The 21,887-nt window shown below is 36.1% G+C and overlaps 1 protein-coding gene across 1 annotated transcript in view; it reads right to left on the bottom strand.

Moving 5' to 3' along the window:
* TBC1D5 (TBC1 domain family member 5) overlaps nucleotides 1–21,887 on the bottom strand; it is a 741,161-nt gene that overhangs the window by 704,790 nt on the left and 14,484 nt on the right. The gene's annotated exons all lie outside the window — the stretch shown is intronic.

Raw genomic sequence — 21,887 nt, 5'->3', positions numbered from 1 at the left:
AAGTAGCACTGCCAGCAATCTGGGTCTAGCCCTAGGACTCATAATGGAATGAAAGAGAAGTGGTTTCTTTGTGGTCTTAAGGCATATTGAGTAAGTCAAATGATTGTGACTAAATAAACATAGTCTACCTTCTGTGGAAAAAAAAAAAAAAGTCCAGGTTTAACAAAAGATTAAAAACATGTGAAGAAACGAGAAGTTCAGGCAAATAAGAAAATTAAAGCACTTGAAGCCATCAATGAGGAAGACCAAAACTGGGACACAGCAGAAAAACTTTTTAAAAAATATCCTGAATACGCTCAAAAAAATAAAGGAAAGCATGAACAAAGAACTAAAAAAAAAAAAATCAATAAAACAATAGATAGACATAAAAAAATAGACAGATGGAAATTATGAAAAGGCACCAAAGAGAGCTGAAGACCATAGTCACTGAAATTAAAAATTCCCTAGAGAGAACCAACAGCAGATTGGAGCTGGCAGAACAATCAGTGAACTTGAAGATGAAAGGAATTAAAATCATCTAGTCTGAGGAAGAAGACAAAAAAATGAAAAACAGAGCCTGAGGAACCTGTGGGATACCAAAAGCATGCCAATATATGCATTGTAAAATTTCTGGAAGTAGAAGAGAGTGCGCTGGTTTGACTGTGGTGGACTCCAAAAAAGCCATGTCCTTTAATCCTTAATCAGTATTGTTGACTGGGAGCTTTTTGATTGTTTGCTGGAGATGTGACTTGCCCGATTGTGGGTATTAACTTTTGATTAGTGGGAGATGTGACTCCACCCATTCCAGGTAGGCCTTGACTGGAATCCTTTAAAAGAGGAAACATTTCAAAGAGAGTCCCTTCTTAGAGCCACAAAAATGAAGCAGAGAGCCCATGCAGCCAGAGACCTTTGGAAATGAAGAAGGAATACACCGCTTTGGGGAACTACATGAAACAAGAAGCCTGGAGAGAAAGTTAGCAGACGATGCCATATTCACCATGAGCCTTTCCAGTCAAGAGAGAAACCCTGAGCTTCATCAGCCTTTCTTGAGCAAAGGTGAATTCCCTTCCTTAAAAGCTAATCTGGGGCGGGCAATAGTGGTGCAATGGCAGAGTTCTTGCCTGCCATGCCAAAGACCTGGGTTTGATTCCCGCTGCCTGCCCATGCCAAAAAAAATCTACTTCTGGTATATTGCATTCAAGCAACTAGCAAACCAGAACAAAGAATATTCAAAAACATTAACCCTTCCCAAATCTAATAAAAGACAAGAATACACACATAAAGACACTCAACGAACTCCAAACAGGATAAACCCAAATAGACTCAAATATACTGCACCACGTTATAATCAAACTAATGCCAAAGACAAAGATAGAATTCTGGAACCTACAATAGAGAAGCAAGGTAGGGAAGCTTCATGTCAATTTCTCATTGAAAACCATGGAAACAAGAAGGCAGTGGGATGACATATTTAAAGTTCTGAAAGCAAAAAACTTCCAAGAACTCCATATCTGACAAAACTGTCTTTAAAATGAGGGAGGGCAGTGTGATGGTTGGCTCAGTGTCAGAATTTCCGCCTGACACGTCAGAGACCCAGGTTCAATTTCCAGGGCCAGCTCATACAAAAAAAAAACAGAGGGAAAAACTTAGATATTTCCAGATAAAAAGTTGAAGGAGTTCATCACTAGACCAGCTCTACAGGAAATGCTAAAGAGAGGCTGAAAAAAAAGGATAACACAACTGCTGCAGATTGAAAAAAAAAAAAGGATAACAGATAGTAGCTAAAAGCCACATGAAAAAATAAAGATGTCCAATAAAAATAACATGAGTAAATATAAATGCCAGTACTACTGTATTTTTGGTTTATAACTCTGTTTTTTACTTCATACAGATCTAAAGGCAGATACATACAGTGTAATGATAAAACAGTGGTTTCAGACTCAATGTTTAAAAATGTAATTTGTAGGGAATACAAGGGTAGTTCAGCGGTACAATTCTCACATGCCATGTGGGAGACCCAGGTTCAATTCCCAGTCCATGCACTTCCCCAAAAAGAAACAAATAAGCAAAAAGCAAACAGACAAAAACCAAACAAACAAAAATTCAACAAATGGTGGTACAATAACGGAATACTCACATAGAAAGTAATGAAATGTGATCCCACCATACATCATACAAAAAAAAATTTAATTTGTGACAAGAACTACATATAGGTTGGAGGTACAAAAGGGTATAGGAGCATAGTTTATACTATTGAAGTTAAACTGGTATCAAAGCAAACAAGATTGTTACAGATTTAAGATGTTAAATTAAACACAGTGGTAACTACAAAGAAAATATCAGGGAATAGGCAAGCTCATAGACACAGGGTCTGAGAGCAAGGGAAATGGGGTTAAAGCATAATGCATAATAGGTGTAGGGTTTCTGTTTGGGCAGGTGGGAAAGCTTCAGTAATAGAAGGTGGTGAGGGTCCCACAACACTGCGAAAGTGATTCACCGAATGCTACGCTTGGGAGTGACTGAGACAGGAAAGTTTATGTTGTATATATAGTTTCACAATTAAAAACCAGGGGGGTGGGGATGCAGGAAGCAACTAAAGAAACAATAACAGTTAAAAATCAACACACGATCCTGGACAGAATCTAACAAGAGAGGAGAAAAGGCTCAAAAGGACATTATTGGGACATACATAAAAAACTGGAATGTGGAAGCTTTCTTCCAATGTTTAATTTCTTAAACTTGATAACTACATTTAAGATGCTCACTTAACTGGATATTCTTGTTCTTAAGAAATGTACATTATTAAGTATGCAGGAAGTATGTCGTATATACGACCTACCCTCAGTGTTCAGAAAGTGGACTGATGGATAAGCAGACATAAACAGATGGACAGATAGAATGCTATAGTAAATGTGGCAAAATGTTAAAATTAGTGGATCTGGGTGTCTGTTGGAAAAGAAGTATGATGGAGGTCTCTGTATGGGATTGTATTATTTTTCTATCTGTCCTATAAGTTTGAAAATAAAAAGTTTTAAAAAAAAAAAGGACCTTATGAGAATATTTAATAGTGAGGAAATGAAAACACAAAAAGATTACATAAGTTTTCCAAGCTACCTTACAAGTAAACAGTAGAAGTAGAATTTGAGTACAGTCTGTCCGGATCCAGAGTCTGATTCTATTAACTATTTCTCTATATCTTTCTTTTGAATAGGCTGCCCTGTTGGTGATTTCAAGCTAAAAATGAACCAAGTAACATTTTAAAAAATGACTAAAACAGCACGGTATTCTCTAAACTAATAATTTAATAATCCTCATTTAACAGTAAACTTCCACACATTTTTAACATAATACTTGTATAGAGAGAGCTTCTCTAAGCATCTGCTATATCTCAAATTCTGTAAATAAACATAGAATAAGAAGGATCTACCTCAAAAACTTCATAAGCAATTACCAACTAATTAATATACATTTCTTACCAATACAAAGGCTCAAAAAAATGAGATCATCTCTAAGTCACCATCCTACCTCCTCTCCTCATTTTGTTCATGCCTTATTGTATGATGAAAGGATAATCTTGTTAGATTTTTCTAGTAAATTTTAGTTCCTACTAGTATCTGTCTAATGCCCATAAATAGGTGAAATGCTGAGTTATTATCCAAGTCCCTTTGTGCAAAATTTGACATCTGTTTTCTAGTAGCAATGTGGCCATTGCTATTTCTCTATGTCCCTTTTTTAAAAAATGTCCCAAAAAAATGCCCTACAATAAGGAATATATTTTACATCATGACTTAGTACACATAAATATGATATATAACCACACTTTCACTTACTAAGCACAACAGACTTGATATTTTCTCATTTTTTTTAAATGCTGGTAGCAACAACTATACTGACTTCACAACCCATTAATGTGCAACTGGAAGATATTATTGATTGAATAATGTCTTCCACAAACACATGTTCAAATCCGAACCCCTGGTTCCATGGCTAAGAATCCATTTGTAAATAGGATCTTTAAATATATTAAGGTGAACCGTCAAACTGAATTAGGGTGGCCCTTAAGCCAATATGACTCAAGTCCTCATAAGCAAAGAAAATGTGAACACAAGACAGAGTAAGGGTGAGTACGAGACTAAAGGATATATGCATATAACAAAGGCACAGACTGAGTTATAGACTGCTGGCAAGTCACCACCAGAAGGCTACATTCTTCAGAGAAAGCATAATCTTGCAGACACCTTGATTGTGGACTTCCAGATTCCACAACTGAGAGACAATAAATTTCTGTCGTTAAAGCCCACAAGTCTGTGGAATTTATTATAGCAGTACTAGCAAAATAAGAAAGAACAACACTGCTCTAGACCCAGTTCCATTAAAGGAGGGATAACCTTCTTCTTCCTCTCCATACTTAAAGAGGAAAAAGTTAGAGGAAAAAAGGAAAGGGTAAAGAAAAGGTGCTCTCCGTCACATCAGCCCTCCTAATACCAAAAGCCTGACTATTTCCCTGGAGCTAGACACCAGTCCAATAACACCAACACTCTAACACTGATATAAGATGCTCTTCCTCCTCCTCTTCCTTTTCCCCCACCCACCACCACTTCCCAAAGGTTTCCCTAAAGCATGGTATTTCTTGGGAACTTTATTAATGTATTTATTTTAATTAATTTTAGAACGATATTTTGTAAACATACACAGAAGAAGTAAAAACAGAAAATGAATCCAAATTTCATACAGAAGATCCAGACTCAACAAATTACCAAATTTTGCCATACTTCTTCACCTGTCCCAGATCTCCTTTCATTTCACCTTTACATACTTAGAATGTATAAAAACTATACAGACTCTTTCTAACATAACTACAGTATCATTATTACACCTAACAACATTAACAATAATTCCTTGGTCTCATCAAATATCGGAGTTTAACAAGTACAATCAACTTCATTATAAAAAAGTTTTTTTTTCACTAAATTCTTCATTGATCCTCTCAATACTGCAATGAATTTGAATAATTTCTTGTGTAAAATATTTTATAAAGGATACTTACTACTTGAGACCAAAATAAACTACAGCATTTCCAAAGAAAGCTTTCCACTGCCTTCTATACTAGCTATCAACCAAGTGAAACCTTTGTTTTCCACTAAAAATCTAAAATGTTATTTAGTAACTATCTTATAAATGGAATATTTTTCATCAGCAAAGACCCACAAAAAGTAACTTAAAACCACTGACATCATTATTTATTTCAGATAAGTATTCGTGACTAATTGGAAAATTGTATTTATTCAATGTTATTTTTTAAAAAATGGACTACTGGCATGGACAAAAACACAAGATTGTTTTCGTTCAACCTATCAGTTTTCATAATAGCATTGTAGAATGTGAAGACAGGATTATACCTAAAAATCCCTTTGGTTCTACAAAAAAGTCAAACTAGAGCACTGAAGAAATATGTGAATAAACCCTAATTAACATACTATAGTAATAATTTCTATTCCTATGAGAATTGACTAGTCACAAGACTCTACATCATAAAATAACACCTATTTTCAAAATATAAAAAATTGGAGAAAATAAAAGACAGAACGGGGCTCGTTCAAACTTAACCTATAATTTTTCACATAGTAAAACCACTAGTTAAAAAGAAATTACTAGCCTTTGACATATAAACAACTAAAGTTCAAACTATGAAATACAAAGTCAAATTAATGTAATCAAGAAAAAATGTCTGCATACATTTTCTGCAGTTCTTTCCAAATCCTACGTATTTTTACTCATGCAAAAAATACAGACCTACAAAATGCAATTTTAACATTCATTAAAGTTTGCAACCACAAGGGATTATCTCCAGGATCAAAAGCAGCACTGCCTGAATATCTATTTCACATGATCTGAGTGCATAAAAATTTGTGGCTGCTCAATTTCTGCATGACATGAGTATCTAAAGTAAATAAAAAAGATAAAACATTTAAGATGTTTAACAGAAGGCATGCATGTATGTGTGTATTTAGATAAAGCTGTGTAACTATTTATATCCAAATCACTTTTCAAAATATTTGATTTGAGATCCTAGAGTTTCTTGAAAGACAAAAAAAGCCAGATTTGGTTTAAGTGGTATCTCTGTAACCTGAATAAACTGAAAAACTACAAATATAACATATTCATGTAACCAACAATCTAAAAACGATGTTTTAGAAAAATTAAAGCTTCTGAATTGTCTTCATTATACTATTTTTAAATTTTACTATGATAATAAGTATACTGATTTGGTTTTAGTAGTATCTCTGTAACCTGAATAAACTGAAAAACTATTAATATAACATTTTCATGTAACCAACAATCTAAAAATGATGTTTTAGAAAAATTAAAGCTCCTGAATTGTTTTCAATACACCATTTTTAAATTTTACTATGATAATAAATATAGTTTTAAAACATGACCAACTAATATATTCTACATTATCACTACTTAATGAGGAAAAATGTCTAGATGCTGAATAAAGAATAAAAACCTAGAAAATAATTTACTAAAGGTACACAAGTAATTCAACAACATAAAAAAAACCTATTGAATATCTAGACTATAAAAAACAAAAGCATAAGAAGAAGAATCTAGGTCTAAATAATGCTATATGAAAATTAGTATTTGCAATTCAAATAATTATACTTAGAGTACTCTGACAGTTCTTACTCTAAAATTACCAATGACTTTTTTAATTTCTGAAAACTGAAGAGTAAAGTTAAGTACAAACTTTATAGGCATTTTCTGGACTGAATTCCCCCAAATGCAAACTTACCATAAACTATCATCACGAACCTAAACAAGAGACATAGAAATGAACCTAAATATTGTGGTTGACAATCTTTCTAACAACATTAAAAAGTCTCTGCTCTCACCATACTTTATTACCAAACGTCTCTCTGCTAAGTTCCATGAAGAATGAGAAGCTGACTGACCTTGTGGGTAACATATACAGCTACATTATGCAAAATTAACCACCAAATCAACAAATGAAGCCACATTCCCAGATTTTCTTACCTTCAAAAAGTTTATCATTACTAGTCAGTGTCCTTGACTTGTCAGCTCTTTTACATCACTTGTACAATAAACCTTTTTAAATTCCTTGTCACACTTAATTCATTCTCCTGTTTCACCCAATATTAAAAGTAAGAGTTGCCGGGGTGCATGGGTGGTTCAGTGGCAGAATGCTCGCCTTTCATGCGAGAGACCCAAGTTCGATTCCCAGACCATGCACCCCCAAAAATAAATAAAAAATAAAAATAAGAGTTGCCATTTACTGAGAACCTACTAAGAGCCAAGGCCTGTACTAACTGAGTTTTACAATCATTACATCTTATAATATACCTGAAAGGTGGTCTTATACCTCCTCTACAGATGAGAAAAATAAGTACCACAACAAGCAAGTCACTTGGCCCAGACTCATTGCTAAGTGGTAGACCATATCAATGTTCACATACATTCAAGGTCTGTTAGCTTTTCCAATTATTGGAGACTCTCACTTATGCTAACCTGGTTCATGAGTTAAAAGCACATCTCCTACTATTCCAGATTTTTTCCCAAAAACTGTATATTTGGTCAAGTAAAGGGACATGAGAGTAAAGCCATCTCCCAGAGTTACTTTTGCAAATAAAAGCTATTTTGTTTTGTTAAAGCTGCCAGAATGCAAAATACCAGAGATGAAATGACTTTTAAAAGAGGAATTTATATATCTTATAAATCCTATAATAGAAGGAGGTTTCCCTAGACCTTACACCTGAAGCATAAGCATTGAATAAAGAAACAGATGAATGGGAACTCCTCAAAATTAAATATTTTTGTATATCAAAGAACTTTGCCAAAAAAGTAAAAAGGCAGCCTATACAATGGGAGACAATATTCGGAAACCACATATCAGTAAGGGTTTAGTATCCAGAATATATAAAGAGATTCTTCAATGCAACAGCAAAAAGACAAACAACCCAATTAAAAAATAGGCAAGACACATGAACAGACACTTCTCAGAAGAGGAAACACAAATGGCTAAAAGGCACATGAAAAGATACTCAACTTCACTGGGAAATGCAAATCAAAACCACAATGAGGTATCACCTGACTCCCACTAGAATGGTCTTAAAAAAAAAAAAAAAAACAGAAAACAAGTGCTGGAGAGGATTTGAAGAAACGCAGAGAAAGAGATACACCTCTTCACTGTCGACAGGGAAACTGAAAGATGGAGCCCTAGGAAGGCAGTACGGTGGTTCCATGGGACACCAGGAGTGAGGGTTCCCATATGATCCTCAAACACCATGGCTAAGGATATATCTGGAGCAACTGAGTGTGGGAACACAAATGAACATTTGCACACTGGTGTTTATGGTTGCAGTATCTACAATTCACAATGGATGGAGGTGGCCTAAGGGTACAACTAAAGGGGAATGGAAGGGGAAACAATAGTATATACATACAATGGACTAGTAAGTGACCACAAGAAGGAATTAAGTTGTGAGGCATGCAACTAGGTGCGTGAACCTTAGGGAATGTATGCTGAATGACATGTCAGGAGCAAAAAGATAAATATTATCATACCTCAATCAAATGGACTAACTATAAAAACTCAGTGACCTGAAGTCAAGAGCTGGAGTTATCAGACTGGGGCCTATTATAAAGGGTCGTAGATTGTAAACTCTTACAGCAGTCACATCTATTCAGGGGTTGTAAATGTTATATCTAAATTCTGAAATACTGAACTGTTTGTATATAACCTGATCATTCCCAGCTTCGGGTAATTATGTGACACCTGAGACCCAGAGTAAGAGTCCTGAAGCTATGAAAGTCAGCAGTACCCCATACAGAAACTGCTTAAAAAGTTGAAAAACGGATCAGACTTCAAATAGAGGTCTGGATCTGATCTGGATAGGACTGAAGCTGATCTGGATAGGACTAAGTATAGCAGTATAGCAGAATACAGGGTAAATTGATGATACTATCCATTCTTTAAAACTTGTATGGTCAGTTTAATTGAACACCATAAGTTCATGGAATCTTGAATAGGGAGTGAGATTTTGTTGGTTTGTCCACGTTAGTGCAATGCCCCAACATATCCCAGAGTAATTTGGGCAAAATAAAAAACTATTTGCAAAGTCCCCTCAGAGGACTGAGGAGAAAGAAGAAACTATTCAACTTTCCCATTTGGAGAATTTCTGATATTGTTACAAGCAGTGGGAACAACCAAAACAATAGGCTGAGCCCTGGATCTTGGGGTACACCCCATGAAATTTATTCCTGCAAAGGACAGGCTATACCTACTTTAAATTAGGCCTAAGAGTCACCCCCCAGAGAACCTCTTTTGTTGCTCAGATGTGACCTCTTCTTTATAAGCCAACTCAGCAGGTGAATTCACTGCCCTCCTCACTACAAGGGACATGACTCCCAGGGATTTGATCTCCCTGGCAACATGGGACAAAACTCCTGGGATAAGCCAGGACCCAGCATCAAGGAATTCAGAAAGCCTTCTTAACCGAAAGGGAGAAGAGACAAATGAGACGAAATAAAGTTTCAGTGGCTGAGATATTTCAAGAAGTCAAGAGATTATCCTGGAGGTTATTCTTATGCATTATATACATATTCCATTTTAGTTTATGGTGTATTGGAGTGGGCAGAGGGAAGTAACTGAAACTGCTGAGTTGTATTACAGTAGACCCGATTCTTGAAGATGATTGTATAATGATATAACTTTTACAATGTGACCTGTGTGCCTGTGAAAACCTTATGTCTGATGCTCCTTTTATCCAGGGGATGGACAGATGAGTAAAAAATTATGGATAAAAAATGAATAATTAATAGCAGGGATAAGGAGTAAAACAAATTGGGCAAATGAAAACACTAATGGTCAATGAGAAGGGAGTTAAGGGGTATGGTATGTATGAGTTTTCTTTTTTATTTCGTTTCCAGAGTGATGCAGATATTATTAAAAATTATCATGGTAATGAATACACAACTATGTGATGATACTCTGAGCCACTGACTGTATACCATGTACAGAATGTATATATGTGAAGATTTGCCAGTAAAAACATTTTTTTAAAAGGGTGGGGGGGATTTATTAAGTTGCAAGTTTACAATTCTAGGGCTGTAAAACTGTCCAAACTAAGGCATCCAGAGAGAGATACCTTGACTCACTAAAGTCCAATGAGTCCAGAACACTTCTGTCAGCTGAGAAGACACATGACTGGCATGTGCTGGGTTCCTGGCTTCTGGTTTCAAACTGCTTCCCAGGGGCATTTTCTTTCCACATCTCCAAATGTCTGGGTCTCATGTTGGCTCTGCCCAAAATATTTCCTCTTTTAAAGGATTCCAGTAAACTAATCAAATACCAATGTTGACTGGGTGGAGTCACATCTCTATCTAATCAAAAGATCATACCCAAAACTGACTATATCTCCATGGAAACAACCTAATCAAAGGTTTCTATCCTACAATATTGAATCAGGATTAAAGGATATGGCTTTTTTAGGGTACACAATACTTCCTAACCAGCACATAACGACATAATTTTCCTTGACTTCTCCTTGATTTAACTTTTTTAATTTTTATTTTGATAACATACACGCAACACAAAATTCCCATTTTAATCATTTTCATGTGTAATTTAGTGGCATTAACTACATTTATCTGCTGCCATCACCACCATCCATTACAAACTTCTTCATACCCAAAACAAAAATCCTGTATTCTTTAAGCAGTCACTCTCATGCCCCTACTTATAACCTATAATCTACTTTCTGTGTCTATGAATTTGCATATTCTAGATATTTCATGTAGTGGAATTATATAATATTTGTACTGTTGCATCTGACTTATTTCACTCAATTTGATATCTTCAAGGTTCATCCATATTGTAGCATGTAAGAGAACATCATTCATTTCCATGGCTGAATAATGTTTCATTTTATTTAGCTTTTCTATTCATCTGTTGATGAACCATTTAGTCACTTACACCTTTTTACTACTGTCAATATAGCTGCTATGAATACTGATGTACAAATATCTGAGTCCCTGTTTTCAACTGTTTGGGGTACATACTCAAAGTGGGATAGCCAGATCATGTGATAATTCTATACTGAACTTTCTGAGGAACCACCAAACCTTTCCACAGCAGCTACACCATTTTACATTTCCACTAACAAAATACATGAGGGTTCCTATTTCTCTGCCTCTTCAACATTTGTTATTTTCTGCTTTTTTAAAATAACAGCCATTCTAAAGGGTGTGAAATGATACCTCTTTTTTGCATGTACCTAAGGGCTAAACACACTGAGCATAATTTCATGAGTTTACTGGTCTTTTGCATATCTTCTCTGGAGGAATGTTGTCCACGTATTTGCCGATGTTTTAACTGGGTTATTTTGTAATTCTGTTGAGTTAGAGGTTCTTTATACATTCTGGATACTACCATCTCCAAATTTTTCTCCCATACCATAGACTGTCTTTTCAGTTTCTTGATAATGTCCTTCGATTTATAAAAGTGCATAATTTTGAAAAAGTCATTTTTTTTTTATTTTCTTAAGTTTTCAGTGTCAAACCTAAGAAACCATTGCTGAATTCAAAGTTATAAAGATATTTCCATGATCTTCTAAAAGTTTCATAGTTTTAGTTCTTTTATGTAACTCACTGATCCATTTTGGAAATTTTTATATATAGTTTAAGGTAGAAGTCCAATTTCATTCCATTTCATGTTGTATTAGCCAAAATTCCTTAAGAAACAGAAATGAGAAGACATAAGTATGCGTGTGTGAGTATATATATATATATATATATATATATATACACACATACATACATATAATGAGATTTTTATAAGAATTGCTTTTGTGTGCATGTATGAGTTTTCTGTAAGAATTGCCTTTGTGTGTGTGTGTGCGTGTGTGTGTGTGTGTATGTGTATATTATGAGATTTTTAGAAGAATTGCCCATGACTGTGGATATGGGCAAGTCCAAATTCCATACAGCACAGAGAGCCCAGAATAAGAATGAGGGCCTTTAATCCTATATAGCTTAATGCCTGGATACATCCTGGAATACATTCAGCAGATATTCAAAAAGTATAGGCAAAGTCCCTTGATGGTTGGGAGAAAAAATATAGAACTGTTAAACTTTACAAGTTGGGAAATCCTTGATACTGTGTCAAACATTAGGGACACACAAATCAATAGGCCAAGGCCTTGATGCTGCAGCTTGCTCATGGAAGATTATGTACGTAGTGGAGAAGCTTAGTCTACCCATAGGTATGCCTAAGAGTTACTTCTGGAGGACCTCTTTTTGTCGCTCAGATGTGGCCTAACTCTCTCTAAGCCCAACTCTACAGGTGAAATCATTACCCTTCTCTCTACATAGGACACGACATCCAGGGGTGAATGTGTCTCTGGCAGCATGGGAGATGACTCCCAGAGATGGGTCTGGCCCTGGTGCCATGGGATCAACAATGCCAACCTGACCAAAAGGGGGGAAAAAAGTGTAACAAACAAGGTATCAGTGACTGAGAGAGTTCAAATAGAGCTGAGAGGCTACTCTGAAGGTTGCTCTTACACAAGCTTCAATGAGACACTGTTACCTATTATAACATGCCAAACTCCAACCAGGACCATTCCAGCCAATCCTAAAGAATGCCTAGAGCAATATATAAAATTCCACACAGTTCCATGCACTAATGCAACTTTCCAGAAACCTACAACCTCCAGATAGGTTCCTGGATGAGATAAGTCCTGAAACCTAGAGGGGCCACCCTTTCCGGAATGCCAGCTAGTTCCACCTCCCTACCCCTTATAACTGATAGACCCTTTCAACATGAAAAAAATAGAATGGGCATAGACCAAATACCCCTAAAGAGTGGGGAAAGATCAAAGTTGATGGTGGAGTTATACAGAGAAGGTAGGGTTTAACAAACAAGTATGATTGCAAAATCATTATATTGATATTTCTTTTAGTCTCCAGTATCTTAGATGAGCTAGAAGTAAAAACCTAAAATTATGGAACTGTACCTCATACCAAACTGAAATCTGTTCTACAACAAATTGTTGCAATGTGCTTTGAAATTTATTGCTTTTTGCATACGTTATTTCACAAAAAAAGAAAATTAAAAAATCGATTTTATTTTTAAGAAATAAAAAATATTTTATTCCTTCTAGCCTCCAATGTTCTGGAGCAACTAGAAGGGAAAATTTGAGATGATGGTATGGTAGCCCATGACAAACTCTGGGATCTGTCCTGTAACTACTTGCTGAAGAGTGCTTTGAAAACTACTGCTTTTTTCTTTCATTGCTTTGTACATATATATATATACACAATAAAAGATTATTAAAAAAAATAATTCCATACAGCCAGCATACACTAAGAACTCCCCTGAAGGAATGTCCTCACAGTAATAATCAGGCAGTGTTGGTTTGACCAAACAACTAGACACCATAATCTGACCAAGTTTACACATGAACTTAACCAACACAGTTTTCACCTCTTGTCAACTTGGTAGCCATACACATATCCTCACACCATACCAAACCTCTAAATAAAAAGAACAATCATATTTTTGCCTAAACAATACTCAAATGCCCTGCATATAACCAGAAACACACTAACTCTGCCCAGAAAAGGATACAAATCCTTAGATAAAATTCCCTCTTAAACTTGATATCCTATAATTAAATACTTCAAGATGAAGCTAATACAACTTATGTCATATGCCAAGAGGATGGGATAACAAAGAAAACAAAAATATTTACTTCATGCACACAGATAAACATAACCATAACAGAATAAGGAAGAAATACCCTGTGCTGGTTTGAAAGGATATATGTACCCTAGAAAAGCCATGTTTTAATCCTAATCCCATTTTGTAAAGGCAGCCATTTCTTCTAATCCCTACTCAGTATTGTATGTTTGAATCTGTAATTAGATCATCTCCCTGGAGATGTGACTCAATCAAGAGTGGTTGTTAAACTGGATTAGGTAGATATATGTCTCCACCCATTCAGGTGGGTCTTGACTAGTTTATTAGAATCCTATAAAAGAGGAAACATTTTGGAGAAAGTGAGAGATTTGGAGAGAGTAGAGAAGAATGACATAGTCACGAGAAGCAGAGAGTTCACCAGCCAGCAACCTCTGGAGATGAAGAAGTAAAGCTCCCAGGGAGCTTCACGAAACACGAAGCCAGGAGAGAGCTAGCAGATGATGCCATGTTCACCATGTGTCCTTCCAGCTGAGAGAGAAACCCTGACTGTGTTCAACATGTGCCTTCTCACTTGAGAGAGAAACCCTGAATTTCATCAGCCTTCTTGAAAAGGCATCCTTTGATGCCTTTGATTGGACGTTACTATACACTTGTTTTAATTGGGGCATTTTCTCGACTTTAGAATGGTAAACAAGCAACTTATTAAATTCCCCTTTTAAAAAGCTATTCTGTTCTTGCTATATTTGCATTCCAGCAGTTAGCAAACTAAAATATATTCATAACCATCACACACGTGGATATCCAATTTTACCAGAACCATTTGTTGATTAGACTATGATATGACTTTTAATATCAAACAGTAAGAATTAAAGGCATGCTTTATTCACCAGGAAAGGTTTGCTTTAACATTGAATATTCTGAACAGAGGACAGATCCACAAGTTGGAGTAATGTACTGGTAAAAGTACTGCTACTGACTAAGCACAAACACAACAATTTTCTGAGAATAAAATACTGTGACACTCAAGATTTCTTAGTCATGTTTTAATCTTTCACTAAGAAACACTAGCACCTTTGAAAAAAATATATATATATGTACACGTTCATTTACTTTAAAATAAAGGAGTAATATTTTAAATTTTGTCTGAAAATGTCTCCATTTTGCCCTTACTCTTAAAATGTATTTCATCAGATACAGAATTCTAGATTGGCATTTTTTTTCCAGCATACTAAAATATCCACTGTCTTCTAGCTTTCATTTTACTAATCAACAGTGAGCCATCAGTTTAGCCACCACAGCTACTTTGAAGGCAATGCCTTTTGTTCTCTGGCAACTTTTAAGTTATTCTCTTTGTTGGTGGTGTTCTTCATTTTACTACGTGGTGTCTAGATGTGAATTTCTATCAACTATCTGCTTGCAATTCAGTGGGCTTCTTGAATCGGTGGACTGCCATTTTTCATCAGCTCTGAAAAACTTTCAGTCATTATCTTTTCAAATATGGCCTCCTCCTTCTCCATATATCTGTCTTCTGCTCCAGGAAAACTAACAAAGTATGTGTTAGGCCTTCTCATTTTTGTTTTATGTATCTTAACTTTCCTCACTATCTATTTCCATGTCTTTCTATACTACATTCTGATTAATTTCTTCCTTCCTATGCTCAGTTCATTAACTGCCTCTTCAATTGTACTAATCTGGTATTAACATCTCAGTTTTTTGTCATAATTACTGTATTTTTCTAGAAGTTCTGTTCAGGTCATTTTCAAATCTGGTAGATTTTCTGTTCCCTACAGATATTTTCCATCTTTTTTAGTAAACATAATAAACACCATTGTTTTATAATCTGTATATGACAATTTGAATATCTCTAATTTTTGAGAGTCTACTTCTGTTATTTTTGCTACTTCTTATTTGTGGTGCTTTGCTTCCCTCCTGTGTGCTTGGTTATATTTTATTGTGAGCTAATTCTTTGCAAAATTAATCGTGGAACTTCCCTTGGGTCTAAGATAAAAATGTGTTTTTCCTGAGAGGAATTTGCTTTGATTCTGTTTACCTCTCTGAATTTCTGATTTAATGTAGATTTATCAGATTTTGGTAGATTTTGGTCTGGTGATTTCTTACTTTGTCTTAAGGGAAAAAAAAAAAAAAGGAATTACATTTTATCCAGCATTTCTAATTGTTTTCAGAGAGACATTTTGTCCATGTAACCTAGCTGACCACCTTACCCTGCTTTCAACTTTAAAAGATTTCCTATTTTTTTATTTCAATCACTAAAAGCTTCATTTTGGGGGAATATTTAACACTGAGAAATTTGTCTTGATTCAATTTGATTCAATGGTACTACTGTCTAGGATAGAATTTGGCCAAATTCCCAAATCAGATCAGTTCCACGAATATTATAAAACTATTAAGAGGTGGGCAAGATTCAAAAACTATTTCCCAAATAAAAGATATACAGTTGCTGTTGAATTTACTGGCCTACTGACTTCTCCCCCATCAGCAATATCTATAAAGAACAAAAATTCTACATTTGAAACTCTCAGAAACTTAGCCAGAACAGTAAAAAGATGACACAAAAACATCTGAGTCCAGTCTTCACTCTGCCAAGAAACAGAATCGTAGTAAATAATCAAAAAATCAAGAATAACAAAAAAGGGAGGAACAATCCCAATATTTATTAAATTATGATAAATATTAATGAAATGAATGATTTTTCTGGGAAAAAAATGAATTATCAAAACTGATCCAAGGTATCCATATGCAAAAGAATGAAAGAGGACCCATATCTCACACCCTATACAAAAGTTAACTCAAAATGGATCAAAGATCTAAACATTAGGTCTAAGACCATAAAACAGAGGAAAATTTAGGGAAATATCTTATAAATCTTGTACTTGGAGGCAGTTTTACAGACCTTACACCCAAAGCAAGAGCACAGAAGAAAGAAATAAATAAATGGGAACTCCTCAAAATTAAACACTTTTGTGCATCAAAGAACTTCATCAAGAAAGTAAAAAGACAGCCTACACAACGGGAGACAATATTTGGAAACGATATATCAGATAAAGGTCTAATATTCAGAATTTATAAAGAGATTGTTCAACTCAACAACAAAAAGACAGCCAATCCAATTACAAAATGGAAAACAGACTTGAACAGACACATCTCAGAAGAGGAAATACAAATGGCCAAAAGGCACATGAAGAGATGCTCAACTTCCCAGGCCATTAGAGAAATGCAAATCAAAACCACAAAGAGATATCATCTCACACCCACGAGAATGGCCATTATCAACAAAGGACGTAAGGGTAAAGACACAAATGGACATTTGCACACCAATGTTTATAGCAGCATTATTTACAATTGCAAAGATATGGAAACAGTCAAAATGTCCATCAATAGACGAGTGGCTAAACAAACTCGTTTTGGAATATTATGCAGCTTTAAGACAGAATAAAGTTATGAAGTATGTAACAACATGGATGGACATTGAGAACATTATGCTGAGGGAGATTAGCCAAAAACAAAAGGACAAATACTGTATGGTCTCACTGATATGAACTGACATTAGTGAATAAACTTGGAATATTTCGTTGGTAACAGAGACCATGAGGAGATAGAAATAGGGTAAGATATTGGGTAATTGGAGCTGAAGGGATACACATTGTGCAACAGGACTGAATATAAAAACTCAGAAATGGACAGCACAATACTACCTAACTGTAATACAATTATGTTAAAACACTGAATGAAGCTGCATGTGAGAATGATACAGGGAGGAGGGCTGGGGCATAAATGAAATCAGAAAGAAAGACGATAAAAATTGAGATGGTATAAGCCAGGAATGCCTAGAGTGTATAATAATGGTGACTAAATGTACAAATTTAAAAAATGTCTGTGCATGAGGAAGAACAAAGGAATGTCATTACTGCAGGGTGCTGAAAATAGATGGTAATTAATATTTTAAAATTTCAACTTATGTGTGAGACTAAACAAAAAATATTTATTTGGTACAAAATTAATATTTTGACTAGTGCCTTTCTTAATATAACTTATGTAAATAGCTTGATTGAACACCTTAAGTACTTGGAATCTTGGGTAGGACATGAGATTTTGTTGGTTTGTCCACAGTGATGCCCCCATGAATCCCAGAGTGATTTGATCAGTGAGGGGAAAAGTATTTGCAAAGTCCCCTTAGGGGAATAGTGAGAACGGGGAGAAATTCAACTTCCCCAAATTGAAATTCTTGATATTCACAAGCAGTGTGGACAACCAAAGCTATAGGCTGAGCCCCCAGTCTTGGGGTTTGTTCATATGAAACTTAACCTCACAAAGGATAGGTCAAGTCTACTTAAAACTTAGGCCTAAGAGTCACCCCCAAGCGAGTCTCTTTTGTTGCTCAGATGTGGCCTCTCTCTCCAGTCAACAAAACAAGCAAACTCACCACCCTCCCCCTGTCTACGTGGGACATGACTCCCAGGGGTGTGAACCTTCCTGGCAACATGGGATAGAAATCCTGGAATGAGCTGAGACTCAGCATCAAGGGATTGAGAAAAACCCTAGAATGAGCTAAGACTCAGCATCAACGGACTGAGAAAACCAAAAGGGGGAAGAGCGAAATGAGACAAAGTGTTAATGGCTGAGAGATTCCAAACAGAGTCAAGAGGTTATCCTGGACGTTATTCTTATGCATTAAATAGATATCACCTTGTTATTCAAGATGTAGTGGAGAGGCTGGAGGGAACTGCCTGAAAATGTGGAGCTGTGTTCCAGTAGCCATGTTTCTTGATGATGATTGAATAATGATATAGCTTTCACAATGTGACTGTGTGATTGTGAAAACCTTGTGTCTGATGCTCCTTTTATCTATCATATCAACAAACGAGTAGAACATATGGAATAAAAATAAATAATAGGGGGAACAAATGTTAAAATAAATTTAGTTTGAAATGCTAGTGATAAATGAAAGCGAGGGGTAAGGGGTATGGTATGTACAATCTTTTTTTTGCCTCTGTTATCATTTTATTTCTTTTTCTGTTGTCTTTTTATTTCTTTTTCTGAGTTGATGCAAATGTTCTAAGAAATGATGAATATGCAACTATGTGATGATATTGAGAATTACTGATTATATGTAGAACAGAATGATTTGTTAATGTTTTTGTTTGTTCTTAATTTTTTAATTAATAAATAAATAATTTTTTTTAAAAAACTGATTCAAGGAATGAGAGAAAATCTAAAAACAACCAATGAAGAAACTGAGACAAATAGACAAAGAACTACTCCACAAAGAGCATGAGATCTAAACAAAGAAAAGGTGAATTCTTTCAATCCCATGCTACTCACACTGCTTCAAAGTAAACCTCCCATATTATTTTGTCAATGCCAATACAACACTGACACTAAACGCACATAAATGGAAAGTTATTCCTGTTATACTTCCATTGCAGCAAACCTTCAAAACAAAGTAGTAGCAAAAAGAAACCCACATCATAGTAGAAAAGTGACACGCCACAAACAAATAAGGGTCTCTCCAAGAACATGAGTAATTCCATATTTTAAAAATCTAATCTAAATAACCATGCAATTATATCAAAAGAAAACAAAAAGACATTTGATAATCAGTATGTAATCCTAACAGAAATAATATGTATGATTTTAAAACACACACACACATACACACACCCTACACAAAAGGATGCATAATGTTTATTGGAGCAACGTTAGAACGATTACCATTAAAGGGGAAGGGCTTGGCTGCCATATCTGTTAGTTAAAATTATTCCAAAAATGACAGCTAATAGAATAAGATAGGCAAACAATGAAGAGGTATAAACACTAGAAAGGAAAAGGAAAAATTCACCATTGTTTGCAGAATATTTCCTACATGTAAAACTAAAGAGAATCACATACAAAAAACATACAAGAATTCATGAAAATAAATATATGAGCCCAGTGAAAAAAATTCTGAAACAGAACAAATTGGCCCTTTATGATGTATGAAAAGCAAAAGGAAATTGGTACTGATGCATAAAGACAATAGATCAATGGAACAGAATCAGGATTCCATAAAAAGACCCAAGAACATATAGGCAGTTAAAATAAAATACAGATGTGTTTCAAACCAGGGAAGAAAAGGTAAATTATTAAATTTACTTCAAAGACTGGCTAGTTATCTGAACAAGAATAAATTTAGGGGAATGCTCCAGGAAGACGGCGGAATAGTATAAATCAAATTCAACTCTTGCTCCAAGGAACAGCTAAAGGGACTGGAGAGTCACTGAGAAGCGATTCCAGGGTGTAAGCGACCGGGAAGAATCTTCTGCACCACATAGGGAGGCCCTGGTTGCAAAAACCGAGGAACTGAGAAGCAGAAAACCAGATGCCATTTGGCTAATGCAGAAGCCCAGAGGCCTCAGGAGTGTATGCATGGGGAGATGAGCACCAGGAAGTAAGCTAAGCTGTGTTCCTTGAAAGCGCTACCCTCACCAGCACAGGCCAGTGACCTGTGACTCACCCCATACCCCATGCACCTGAACCCAGTCACCTGCCCCCACTCTCCACGTTCCAAGCACCCCAGCCCTGCCAATTCCTTGCACATGTACTTGGCCCACAACCCCACCCCAGGCCTGCCCCACCCCAACACACTTCTTGTGCAAAACTGCAGTCTCGTTCCGCCCCTCCAGAGCCCTACCTCCTAGTCCTTGCCCCTGCAGGCAGTCAACAGCAACAGTGTATAAAGGCTGCAGGCGCTTACCTCCATACCCAGGCTACACCAGCCATACAATCGTGCAACCCCACTCCATCCGCCCTAAGCTCTGTGCACAAGTACATCAGTTTACGGCACTCCTAAACCTGCACATATGCACAACCCCCAGTCGCATCCCCCAGCTCTGGGAAAGTGCTGACATGTGCAGCCGTGTCACATCTGCCCCCAGCCCATGCAGGTGTAACGTGATCCATGTGCATGCACACAAAGGGCCCTGTGCCCTAGACCAGTACACAACAGGGCCATGCCCCCAGACCTGTGCACCTGCACAACCACATCCTCCCCTCCACTGCTGGGCGCTCACATTCACAGGCATCAACACAGCATCCCCAACCTGTGCCTCTCCTTGCGCTGCAACACATCACCCCACTGTTGTGCCCCACCCCGTGCACTGTATCCTGCTACACATACATCATGAAAATACAAGGCATTAGGCTACTGAAGGAAATCAACTTTCAAAGTAAATCAATCAAGATATTTACATGCAGTGAAAACAACAGAAGATCACTAAGCATATTACAATGCAGACAGATATAGCCCAGCCTAACAACCAAAACAGAACACCAGAGGAAACACAGACACTGGAACAACTAATCAAAGATGTTCATATAACTCTACTAAATAAAATAAATGGGATGGCTAATGACATCAAGGAGAGCAAGAAGACACCAGCAGAGCATAAAAAATTTGAAAGAATAAACAGAAAAATAGCAGATATCACAGACTGAAGATTCTGTAAACCAAATAAAAAACATACTAGAGGCACAGCAGATTTGAAGATGCAGAAGAAAGAATAAGCAAGATAGAGGACAGGACAACTGATTATGAACACTCAAAACAGCAAATGGCAAAAAAGATGGAAAAATTTGAATTGGATCTCAGGGAAATGATGTACAAAACAAAGCGCACAAATCTAAGAATCATTGGTGTCCCAGAAAGAGAACAGAAGCGTAAAAGGCTAGGAAGATTAGCTGAGGATATAATGGTGGAAAACTTCCCAACCCTTTTAAAGGACATAAATATACAAGTCAGAGAAGCTCAACAAACTCTAAATAGAATAAATCCAAACAGGACTTCCCCAAGACACATACTAATCAGTCTTTCAAATGTTTAAGAGGATAAATTTGGGTATTTTCTCTGTACATAAAAAAGTATTTGGGGTGGGCCGCGGTGGCTCAGCGGGCAAAGTGCTTGCCTGCTATGCCGGAGGACCTCGGTTCGATTCCCGGCCCCAGCCCATGTAACAAAAACGGAGAAACAGAATACAATAAAACAAGAAAATGTTTAAAAATGTTTCCCTTCCTTCCTTCTATCCTTCCTTCCTTCTCTCTGTCTTTCCTTTAAAAAAAAAAAAAAAAAAAAAAAAGTATTTCCAAATGGGTCAAAGATTAACATGAAACATTAAAAATTAATTTTAAAAAA

Source organism: Tamandua tetradactyla, chromosome 15 (assembly GCF_023851605.1).
Source record: "Tamandua tetradactyla isolate mTamTet1 chromosome 15, mTamTet1.pri, whole genome shotgun sequence".
Taxonomy (NCBI): domain Eukaryota; kingdom Metazoa; phylum Chordata; class Mammalia; order Pilosa; family Myrmecophagidae; genus Tamandua; species Tamandua tetradactyla.
Note: the sequence above shows the minus strand (reverse complement) of the source record. Positions and strands in the feature narration are given on the sequence as shown.